The sequence below is a fragment of the Chionomys nivalis genome, chromosome 4, assembly GCF_950005125.1.
Source record: "Chionomys nivalis chromosome 4, mChiNiv1.1, whole genome shotgun sequence".
NCBI classification, from domain to species: Eukaryota; Metazoa; Chordata; class Mammalia; order Rodentia; family Cricetidae; genus Chionomys; species Chionomys nivalis.
This window is the reverse complement of record NC_080089.1, coordinates 37583972-37596350: the sequence shown is the minus strand read 5'-3', so window position 1 is coordinate 37596350 and position 12379 is coordinate 37583972.

The following is a 12379-nucleotide window of genomic DNA, read 5'->3' as shown; positions in this document are numbered from 1 at the left end:
TAACTCTTCAAACTTAATCAATTTCTATTCATCTATCTGATGCCCTAAGGGTCAAGTAATTTATCTCTCTGGCATGTCCTGTTTCCTCTCCATCTCACTGGTAACTCCTTCTTTATCCAAGTATCCTCCTACACCCAATCTCTACAACTCAAAGACAGCTGTCAAGAGATGTGTCTCTGTTCTGTGGATGGCATGAGAGATAGAAAAATAGGAAGTTGAGTTTAACTCCATTTTTATGTGTTTAGAAACTTTTTAAAGTTTTTTAATGTCTTATGTGGAGTTACACTAGACAGTGAGTAACATTTATAGGCAGGATTTTCCTGTCCTAATTGTCAACTCCCAAGTAACTATCATCTGCTTCCCATAACTTCCTCAGAGATATAAATTATAAATGCTTGGCCAATAGCTCTAGCTTATTACTAACTAGCTCTTAGAACTTAACACATTTCTATTAATCTGTTGTGCTGGCCCAAGGCTTGGGGATTTTACCTCTATCCCATTTTGTGTGCCTGACTCATTCTCAGTCTGGCTCACAACTCTTTTGACTTTGCTCATCCTTATCCCATCATTCTCAGTTTTTCTTTCCCACCTAACTTTAGCTATTGATTAGTTAGCAATCATAGCAATACACAGTTTCACAATGTACAAAAGGATTATTTCACAGCATGTCTCCACTGGAGCCTGGTAATTGTACTATAATAGGTTCTGAGAAATTAAATGTAATTTCATTTCTGATGTACAAGAAAAAGACTTCAAAACAACTATTATGAATATGTTCAAGGACCTCAAAAAGGATATGAATGAAACATTAATAAAGTCTTCAAAATAAAAACAGTGGAATGAAATAAAAAAAACTGTTCAAGACATGAAAGTATAAATAAAATCAATTAAGAAATCCCAAATTGAGGAAACTGAAAATAAAAACAAAAATAGACACTTGATAGGGAATCTCAGAGGGAAGGCTTACCAGAAGTGTAAGAGAAGAATAAAGGTCAAGAGACCAACTCTCAGCCCCATGTCCAGGGTTTATCAGAGTAGTGTTCCTCAAAAGTGGAGATGGAATGACTTCTATAATAACTTGACACAGCATCAGAGGTAATTTTCTTTATTTCTTCTTTAGTTCAAATTTTCTTGTCCTCTCTAAATTTTTTAGCTCTAATATTCTGTTCCAATTCTAGCACACTTATTTATTATACATTCTTATTTCTCTACATTCTATATTCTTCCAATCTTATTCTTCCAATCTTATTCTTTTACATTCTTAATTTTATTTCTCTATTCTCATTCTTTTTGCTGTTATAAAACCCTAAGTATATACACCTCCATTTATTGGAAAATTATTAGTAAATAAATCACTACAAGGAAAATTCTCTGGGACACAGGAATTTTTAAAAGATGGGTAGAAAAACTTATCAGCTAGTTTGTAGCTAACCACAGCTGCAGTTATGGGGAGGTCCTAGACATCTTTGAAAGGGGCCACTACAGATTACAAAGGGAAAACTAAACCATTGAGAGGTTTAAAAAGAAGTCAAAGAATACACACATTTATTACATTTATTAAGTATGACTAATAATAACTAGATATAGTCAGTTAACAGTCTTTCTTATCACCTGACTCTCAGGAACTAAACAAAAGTATTGTCTACTGAATCAAATCTTGTCTTTAAAGCTAGTACAAAGTGTTAATTGCTATTTTGAATTGGTTCACCTCACTGAAGGAAACTTAGGAAAATGTAGGTGTTACAGAGCTCCAAGAGGACTGTGCTGTAACAAGGACAGATACCTGCAATACTGCCCTAGTTTACTGTAAGTCATCTGAAGGATTTAGATCCTACAAGTCCAGACACCTGCAATTTCATGAGAAATATCTATGAAAGTTCTGTGTGTGATCTGTTCAGAAGGACAGATGTCTAGCCAACTCTGTCTTAGTGCTCTGTCACTAAGGTTAATGATTGAGAACAAGCTTCTAAGTTTCTCACTGTAATGGGGAGAATACAGTGTAGAGAGAAATCATATTTCTGATCAATCACAAATATGTGTGCCCTTAAGATTGAGATGTAACTATAAGATTACTTGTACACATTACAAGAAAATGCATGGTAATTGAGAGGTAATATACCTATTATTGCAGAAGAGAAATTACAGACAAAAGCAACAGCTTTCAGATTCAGTGGTCTGTGAGCCTTGCTTGAGGTTTCCCCACTCGGAAGTAATTCCTCTGGCAGATTGACATCTCAATTATCAATGCTATAAATAATGCAATTTCTTCATGGCCCACAATAGCTCATATTAAACATTCCTGACAAAGATGGAAAAGAGAATCACAGGCATTGAAGACTTGATAACAAAAATCAATAGCTCAAAATAAAGGTTAAATCTAAAAAATTCCTGGCACAAAGCAGCCAGGAAATGTGGAATACTGTGAAAGGACAAAACCTAAGAATAATAAGAATAAATGACGGAGACAAATCCAAATCAAAGACAGGAAATATTTTTACCAAAATTATAAAAGAAAGTTTCCATAACCTAAAGAAGAAGTTTTCTATCAATGGATAAGAAGCATACAGTATACCAAATAGAATGGAACAGAAAAAGAATTCCCCATGACAGATAATAACCAAAACAATGTATGTACAGAAAAAAGAAAGAATGCTAAAATCTCTAAAGGAAAAAATCCCACATAACATACAAAGACAGATCTATTAGAAGAACATTTAACTTTTCAATGAAAACCCTAAAAGTCAGAAAAGCCTGGATCAATTTCCTATGAACTCAAGAGACCACTGATGCCAGCCTGTACTACAATACTCAGACAAATTTTCAATCACAATAAATGGAGAAATAAAGGCTACCATATAGTAACAAATTTAAATAGTATATTCTACAAATCAATCTTTACAGGAGGTACTAGAAAGAAAACTTCAAGCTGAAAAGATTGACCACTTAACTACACTCAAGAAAACACAAGGAATAAATAATCTCAGAATAACATTTCAAAAAGGGAAGGGGACCACATGACAATGGCAAAATAATGGGAATCCACAAATAGTGTTCATGAAAAACTCTAAATATCATTGGACTCAAATCCTCCAATAAAAAGACACAGACCAACAGATTGGAAATGGAGGCAGAAGCCATCCTTATGCTGCATCCAAGAACCACATCTCCACATCAAGAACAGAGTAAAATCACCTTAGAGTAAAAGCATGGAAAAGATACTCTAAGCAAACGGATACTAAAATAAAGCTGGTTTAACCATTGTGATACCTGACAAATTAGGATTCAAATTAAAACTAAATCAAAGATATAGGGAAGGACACTATATATTCTTCAAAGGAAAACATCACTAAGAGGGTATTACAATTCTAAACATCCATGCAACAAACACGAGTGCCCAAGTTCATAAAAAGAAACACTATGAGAGTTAAAATCATATACTGACCCTCATACAGAGATAATGTCTGCATCCAATACACAACTCTAGCCAATAAATAGGTCATCCACACAAAAATAGAGAATTGCTTTATTTAAATTACATAATAAAATAAATGCACATAACAAATATTTACAGATTATTTCACTTCCCCCCAAAATTCTAACTTCTTTTTAGCAGGTCAGGGAAACTCCTCCAAAGCTAATTACATACCTAGACATAAAGCAAGTCTCAATAGATATAAGAAAATTGAAATAACATCCTGTATCTTCTCTGACTACTACCAATTAAAGCTGAATATCAACAATTACAGAATCAATGAAAGATTTATAAACATGTTAATACTGAAAAACTCACTAGTGTATGAAATATTGTTCAAGATAGAATGTAAAAAATTAAAACCTTTTTGTAATTTTAAAAAATTAAAATAAAACTATCCAAATTTATGGGACATAATGAAGGTAGTTATGAGTCAAGTTCAAAGCATTAAGGGCCTACATTGAAAAAATTAGAAACTTAATGGTATACTTAAAATCTCTTAAACAAACCAAGTAGCTAACGTCCAAAAGGATGAGAGAGTAAGAAAAATGAAACTTGGTTCTGAAATCAATAAAACAGAAACAAATAAATAAAATATTTCAAATAATCAGTTAAATGAAGAGTTGATTCTTTGAGAAAACTAATAAGACTGACAAACCCTTATCCAAATTAACTAAAAGGCATAGGGAGGAGGTTCAAATTAACAGAATTGAAGATAACAAAGGACATGGACAATGGCACTAGGTTTCGATCCTAATACATGAACCGGCTTTGTGGGAGCTTAGCCTGTTTAGACGCTCACCTTCCTGGAAGTAGATAGAAGACCTTCGTCTTCCCGCAGGGCAGAGAATTTGGACTGCTCTTCAGTATCGAGAGGGAGGGGGAATGGTGTGGGGGGAGGAGAAGAGGAGTGGGGATAGGGGGAGGGAAGTGGGGGAGGGGGCAATATTTGGGAGGAGGAGAGGGAAATGGGAAACGGGGAGCAGGTGGAAATTTTAATTAAAAAAAGAATAAAAATAATAAAAAAAACAAAAAAAAAAAAAGGAAAAGGACAAGCATCTTCATCTTAAGATAATATGATAGTATACATGGGTGGCCCTAAAAATTAAAAAAAAATACTTAAACCTAAAAACACTTTCATTAAAGTATCAAGATACAAAATTAATATAAAATAAGCAATAGCAAAAGAAATCATATGTAAAAAGGAAAACAGACTAAGAAGGAAATCAGAGAAGCAATATATTTCACAGTAGTCTCAGAAACATAGCATATTTTAAGGTGATTCTAACCAAACAAATGAAAAACTTGAAAAATAAAAATTTCAAGCCATTTAAGAAAGAAATTGAAGAAGTTATAAGAAGATGGATTAGTAGGATTGATACAATAAAAATGACCATCCTACCAAAAGCAATCTACAGATTCAAAGCAATCCCAATCAAATTCCAATACAATTTTTTACAGATCATGAAAGGACAATTTTCAGCTTCATAGAAAAACAAGCAAACAAACAGAAGCACAAGAGCTAAAAAGATCTGAATAATAGGATAACTGCCAGATATCTTCATCCCTGAAATTTTACTATAAAGTGATGTGGTATGGGAATTTCTTCTGTATATGTGTTGCTTTTATTGGTTAATGAATAAAGAATCTGTTTTGGCCAGTGGCTTAGCGGTGAAAAACAGAGGTACGTGGGGAAACCTAAGCTGAATGCTGGGAGAAAGAAGGCAGAGTCAGTGAGACACCATGGAGCCGCAAGATGAGAAAGATGCAAGCTACCAGCTGGAACCTTGCAGGGAAGGCCACGAACCTTGTGGTAAAATGTAAAATAATAGAAATGTGTTAATTTAATATCTAAGAGCTTGATAGGAATATGCTATAGTGATTGGACAAGCAGTATTTAAATAATATAGTTTCTGTGTGATTATTTCAGAGGTGAGCAGCCAGGAATAAACAAGTGGCCTCCTACAACAACTATGGTAGTGAAACAACATGGTCTTGGCAAAAAGCAGACACATTGGTCAAGTGAATCAAACTGAAGATGCAGGTGTAAATCCATAAACCTATTTTTGTCAAAGAAGTCAGAAATACACACTGTAAAATAGATACCATCCTCAACAAATGGTGCTAGTTGAACTGACTGGGTGCATGTATAAGAATCCAAGTTGTTGATACTTATCACCCTGCACAGAACTCAACTCTAAACGTATAAAAGTCCTCAAAATAAAACCAAGTGCGCTGAATCTGACAGAGGAGAACATGGAGAATACTCTTGAACTCACTGGTGCAAGAAGGGACTTTCTGAACAGAACACCAATATACAGGCACTAAGAACAACAGTTAATGGGACTTCATGAAACTTTGAAGCTTCTACACAGTAAAGAACACCATCATTTGAACAAAACAGCAGCTCATTGAATGGGCAATTTTTTTTTTTTACCAACTACAAATCCATTAGTTGACTCATTTTACAAATATATAAAGAACTAAAAAACTGGACTTCAAGAATGTAAATAACCAAATTTAAGTGAGGTATATCTAAATAGAGAAAATCCAAACTGAGAAATGTCCAAAAAATTGTTCACTATCTTAGCTATCAGGGAAATGCAAATCAAAAAAAAACTACTTTGACATTTCATCTTGAATATAACAGAATGACTAAGTTCAACAAAACAAATGACAACTCATGGTAACAAGGATGTAGAGTAAGAAGAATATTCAGACAATTACTGACTCAAAGTCTATGGGATTAACTATCCAATATCCATTTGGATTTAAGACTCTATGAGATGGGACCCATCACGAACACTGCTTTCTTGGCCAAAACTTGAGGGCAAGATAGGCTAGAGACCTAGGAAAAACCAAATATTGCTGTCCCACTAAAGGAATGCTACAACAAAATGACTCCTAATGATATACTCATCAATTAATGTCTTGGTCAGACATCATTAGAGAAACTTCTTCCTGAAGTAGGTAGGAATAAATACAAAGACTCACAGATGGTTCTGTGAGAAACCACAGAACACTTGGTCCCAAGTGGAATGTCTCTGACAGTTACTTCCCTCTCACTGCTCAGGAAACCCTAGGAAGAAGTTGACTGAAAGATTTTAAGAGCCAGAGGGTAAGGAGAATGCCAAGGAAACAGGGGCTTTTAAATCCATCAAGACAGACACATTTGAATTCAAAGAGACTATAGCAGTATGCATAGGGCCTGCACAGATCCAATATCCCTAACCCAGATGCTATCACTACTGATAACTACTACTATCTGTACTGATAAAAAAATTAATTTTCTCTAACGGGTTCTTACTAAGTTCAAAAAAAAAAAGAAACTCTTAATATCAGGCACCATGCTTGGCCTTAGATAGAAACACAAAATAAATCCAGCATTATTTATTCATTTTACTTCCTTCCTTTGTATTTTTTTCATACTGCTTTGAGTATGTTTTCCTTGACATACATGTACATTCTTTACATACTACTGTTTCTCGTTTTGTGTGTCTTTACATCTATATCTTCTTCTGAGTTTTCTTTGGCTTTTGTAATGGGAGGATGCTTGTTGGTTCCTGGCTGCCTGGCTAGCTTAGACTGAAATAACCCACAGAAACCATATTAATTAAATCACCATCACATTTTTCTGTGTCCTATAGAATGTGTAGCAGATGCTTTCATGAAACAGGAACCCCAAAGGATTGTCTCACCTTTAGGTAAGTTTAGCAGTCATTTCTCTGTGGGTCAAGCATGTCCATCTTATTAAGCAGTACATGCAAGGGCACTTTCCTGCCAAATAGTCAAAAAACTCCATAAGGAGCATCTTCAATGCCCATCATCCTCTTGAAGTAGCTTGCTGCCAGGTGTCTCACTGTCATGAAAAGTTCTAAGTTCTTAAAACATTTAAAACTCCATATTCTGTAGTCTTTGCAAGATTTGAAGAAAACCTATCTATCCAAAATATATCTCTGTACATTTAGAAAATCTAATTAATATGACTACAAGCTTGACTTTTATAGATGAGTATTTATTAACCTGTATTTCTTAATTATACATTACATTTTTTAAAAGAGCTGCACAAGTACAATACCTTAATCAAGGGCAGAAATATACATATAACAAAATTGACTTTAAATTTGTGTAACTAAATCAAGATCCATACCAATGCAAATTATTAATATTTATATCATATCCCCCTTTAAATATAAGCAAACATTTATAGACAATATTTAGAAATATGAGCATAGTTCTGTCCGAACTTCTTCTTGCTGTTTATTGGGTAAAGTAATTTTTTGAGGGTGTTCAAGGCAGCCTTTCAGGGGATTTTGGACCATCAAACCATATTAGCCTGGAATGAATCCACAGGTTTTCATTCTGTGTGGAAACAAAAGAAGAATCTCATTTATAAATCCTTATTTCTGAATTCCGAAGTCAAGATATCTTTATGTTGGTTTAATTTAGCATCCCATACAATGAAATGTCTTTCTGTACTTAGCTCCTATACAGTTAAAAATATAAAGAAAACACAATAATATACATAATCCAGATTCTGTTTATAGTCCAATGCATGGCTTATTTTTTTTTACTTTATTACTTCTTAATATTTATTTTATTATCTTTCTATGACTATCTGTACTCTGAATCTTTAAAGACTTTACTCCTTTTTTTAAAGCATTAACTTTATTTTATGAATCTTTATACTTTTTTCTTCTCTTTTCCAAGCCTATGTACATTTAGCAAACACTATGACTCATCTGGATTAATCTTTATTGGATATCTGTAATTCTTTACTGTCTAGGTATGGTCTTTAAAATGCTAAGTGCTTCATAAAACTTAAGCTGCATCATTACTATGGTATATAAAGTACTACCTACTTTCCCACCCAGTCTAAAACTTAAGCTGTACCGTTACTATGGTAAATAAGGTACTTCCTGCTTGTCTGCCCAATCCAGCATGGATAGCCACTCCTGCCTCTGAGAACCGTGAACACAGCCCCATTCTCAGGCACACAGCCAGTTCATGTCATGATCAAACAAGCTTCAGCAGTTAGCTCGCAAACCTCATCCAAATGCTCCATCTCCTGAAAGAGCCAGAGGTCACACTGGCATCAAGGCCCAGAAAGCTGGAATTTCAAAATGGTGTGGGTTTTTCCCCCTACTATAGCTGAATCAGGAAAACCTCCCTTAAAGGAGCAGCAGCATGCTGCCAGCTGAAAAAAATGAGGCTAAACTTTGTTTTTCCTGTATCTAGGGTTCCTTTTCCAGCTTTTTTTTTTAAAGGTTTTACATAGATTTAGTTGACCATGTTGTTGCATGTAGTAGGAGGCTGCTTGCTGGTTTCCAGCTACCTGACTAGCTTAGATGAGAAATAATCACACAGAAACTGTATTAATTAAATCACCACTTGGCCCATTAGCTTTAGCTTTTTATTGGCTCTTACATATTAATTTAACCCATTTCTATTAATCTGGGTATCACGACGTGGCAGTGGCTTACTAACAAAGTTTTGACATGTCTGACTCTGGCTGTCAAACTTCCATGGCTTCTCCCTGACTCTGCCCTTCATTCTCCCAGCATTCAGCCTAGCTTTCCCTGTTTACCTAAGTTCTGCTTTGCTATAGGTTCCAAGCAGTTTCTTTATTCATTAAGGCTAATCACAGCACACGGAGGGGACTCCACATCAGGCTTTTTGTATTTCTATTTAATTTTTAGTTTTGTCCTAGGCTTTTGTGTTTGTTTTTATCTTATTTTATTATTTTTTCTATATTTTAAAGATAACTTTGTTTTCTAATGTAAGAGAAAGATAAAAACATGTATTTGGGTAGACAAAATGTTTTATGGTCTAGGAGGAATTTTTAGAGGGGGAACCATAATCAGAATATATTATATGAATAAATATATTTCAATAAAAATACAAAATAGATAATGTTATAAATTTTATTTAGTGTATGTGTGTGTATGTGTGCTTTCACACTAGGTTATTTCAAGCTCAATATAGTGGCATGTATAAATAATCTGAGCAGTAGAATATTCAGGACAGGAAGATTTTGACATAAAGAAATCTTTGGTATTTAAAATAAACAAACAACAACAGCAAAGTGAAAATAACAGACAAAAGAGAAAGCATCAGGCAAAGGTTGAAAAAAAGGTTAGAAAAGTTGCAGCAATGTTTGTGTATATACATAATGAGATTTATCAAGCATGATGAAGCAGTTGAGAAAATATAATCATTGAACATGTCAAACACCCTTTTTACTACATCTTTGCTCTAAACATGGTACAAAGCTACAACACTGATGCAACGATTTTCTTTCCATTACAGAATCTGAGTGTCCTGTGAATCCATACCTGTCATGGTACAAGGAATAATTCAGTGCCTTTACTCAGTGTAGATTTCTCAATGGACTTTTTTTATTGTTCTATTCTAAGGTGAGACACATTCTAATTGACATTTATACATTTCAAATATTAGTGCCTTTTTCTAATATCGATGGATTTATATGTTGCTCATTTGAATAGATTTCTAACTAAAGATTTAACCTCATTATATTATAAAATATCATATGTATAAAATTATTTAAAATATAAACATGTTTCCATGTGTGAGAAGATGAAAACTTTTAACCACCATTCAAACCTATAACTAGAATGGTAGCATAAATCCACAATCCTCTCTGTATTTCTTTGTGAACACAGCTAAATCTATTCTTTTTATTTTTCCATGTTGATTCTACTCAAAAGCTTCTCTGGAATTTTTGGAGTGTCATCACTCAAACAAGTCCTGATTGTCATCTGTCCTCAAGTTACAAATATAAAGAAAATGTAGAAAAGGCAGTATACTAGGAATGGCATCTATGAAATGTGTGGCTGTTGTAAGCCACATCACTGTAGGACTCTTGGAATAAATATATGTTCTAGAGGAAAGAGAGAAGCAGCCATGTTAGCCTCATTTGGGCTGATATGATATTATATCATATAGCTGTTATAACTGTGATAGGAAATAAAGTGAAATATTGTACTCAAGTATATATTGCTGATTCTAGGATAGGGTAAAAACACAAAGAAAGGATGATGACATATGTTACCTTATATTTCCATTTATCATGCCTGCCAGTGTAAATTATGGATATTTCATTCGTCAAAATTGAGAAATAAAGTTCTAACATATGAACTACTAAAACTGCTTCCTTAACATTTTTCTAGGTTTGTATTTGTTCTTAACTGTTCACATCAGCACTTTTATTCCTTAAACAGTTATTACTACCCTAATTTATTATTTTTATAATATTAGTTGCAACTTTTACATAATGTATTTTGACCATGTTAACTCTCTTCCCCCAAGTTCTCCAAGCCTCACTTCCCCTTCCTTACCATTTCAATTTCCCCTTTTCCTTTGTATTTTTTTAAGTCCATCACATCCAGTTTGTGCTGCCCATACATTCTGAGGTGTGTGGCTTTCCACTGGAACATATTCAACCTTTCAGCCGCCCTCCCAAAGAAAACTTTATCTCTTCAGCTATTAGGATCTAACAGGTTGATGGGTAATAAAGAGACTTCACATCCACTTTTTTTCTTAATGCCGGGATTCTGTCTTACCAGTTCTTGGGCATATTGTACTGTCACAATTAGTTGGAATTAATGTATAACTGCCCTTCTATGTTCATAAAATATGCTTTTCTTATAGTCATCTACCACCTCTTGTTCTTAAAATAATTCTGCTTTTTCTAGAATGACCTCTGAGCCTTGGGGGGAGGAATGTGATTTAGTTGTTCCAATAGGGCTGAGCATTCCATGGTTTCTAATTCTCTGAACTTAAACCATATGTGGACTTCTGTGTTAATTACAATTCCTTTATTTTGTTTTATAAACTGTTGATTTTGAATGCAAAGTGTATGTCTCAATCATAGCACTATTGATTGTGATTTAGAGCAAGTTCGGGACATCTCTGAGCATCATTCAGCATTTAAGAAGCTGGGTGAGACTCTCTTCTGCTTTAACTTCTGAAATGTTCCTAGTTAGCACAAAGATTGACAGATAAGTTACTGAAATGGAAGCAGTGCATAACATTCCTTCTGGGACAATATATTAGTAGTGTAGGCCAATGATGTTTGTCAGTGGTTAGCTTAATTCTCTCTGAGAAAGATTTTAAATCTTGCAGATGATTACATTAGATTCCACACTGAGGAGAACAGTGCACCTGCCTTCAGGATGTAAATCGTTGCTGGGTGGGATTTTAATGTATAAAGGCACATATTTGTACACCAGAAACCATCTGATGACCTGTCTATTCCCTTCAACTTGCTGGCCTTAGTAATGAAATATCCCAAAATAGACCCAAAACCCACCCATGTCAGAATCATAGAGAAATTCTATATTAGTCCTCAAGCTCTATATTAGGCTAATCCAATTAATTTTAAGACCAACTTTACCTTAACATCATTTGTAAATTAACCAGGGATAATGAAAATGATTTTTACCAAAAGTTATTGTATGTAAAGGGAAAAAATGAAAAGAAACTACTCTAAAATTCGACTCTTTTAAATAAATAAAATTTGAGAAAAAAATTAAAGTGTGCTGAGATTTGAATCACATCAGGGGCTTCTGTAAACACTTGAAGAGAGAAATTACAGTAACTGAAGATTCACAAAGTAACACAAAATCAGATCAAAATGCTGTTTCAATTTTCACAGGTGATTCTCTACATTGAGATCTTTTATTTTCACACTGTATATCTCTTGCACCTGCATACAATGTGCTCTTTTTCTTCCGTGTCTTTATTATCATAATGAAAACAGGCTGAAAACACATTCACAAAAGAACTCTGTTTCTAACTTGAGTCAGTCATCCCAGAACTATACTTAGTCACATTCATTCTTTTTCCAAAAGAAAGGGACCTCCAATAAAAAAGCTTTCTTCAACC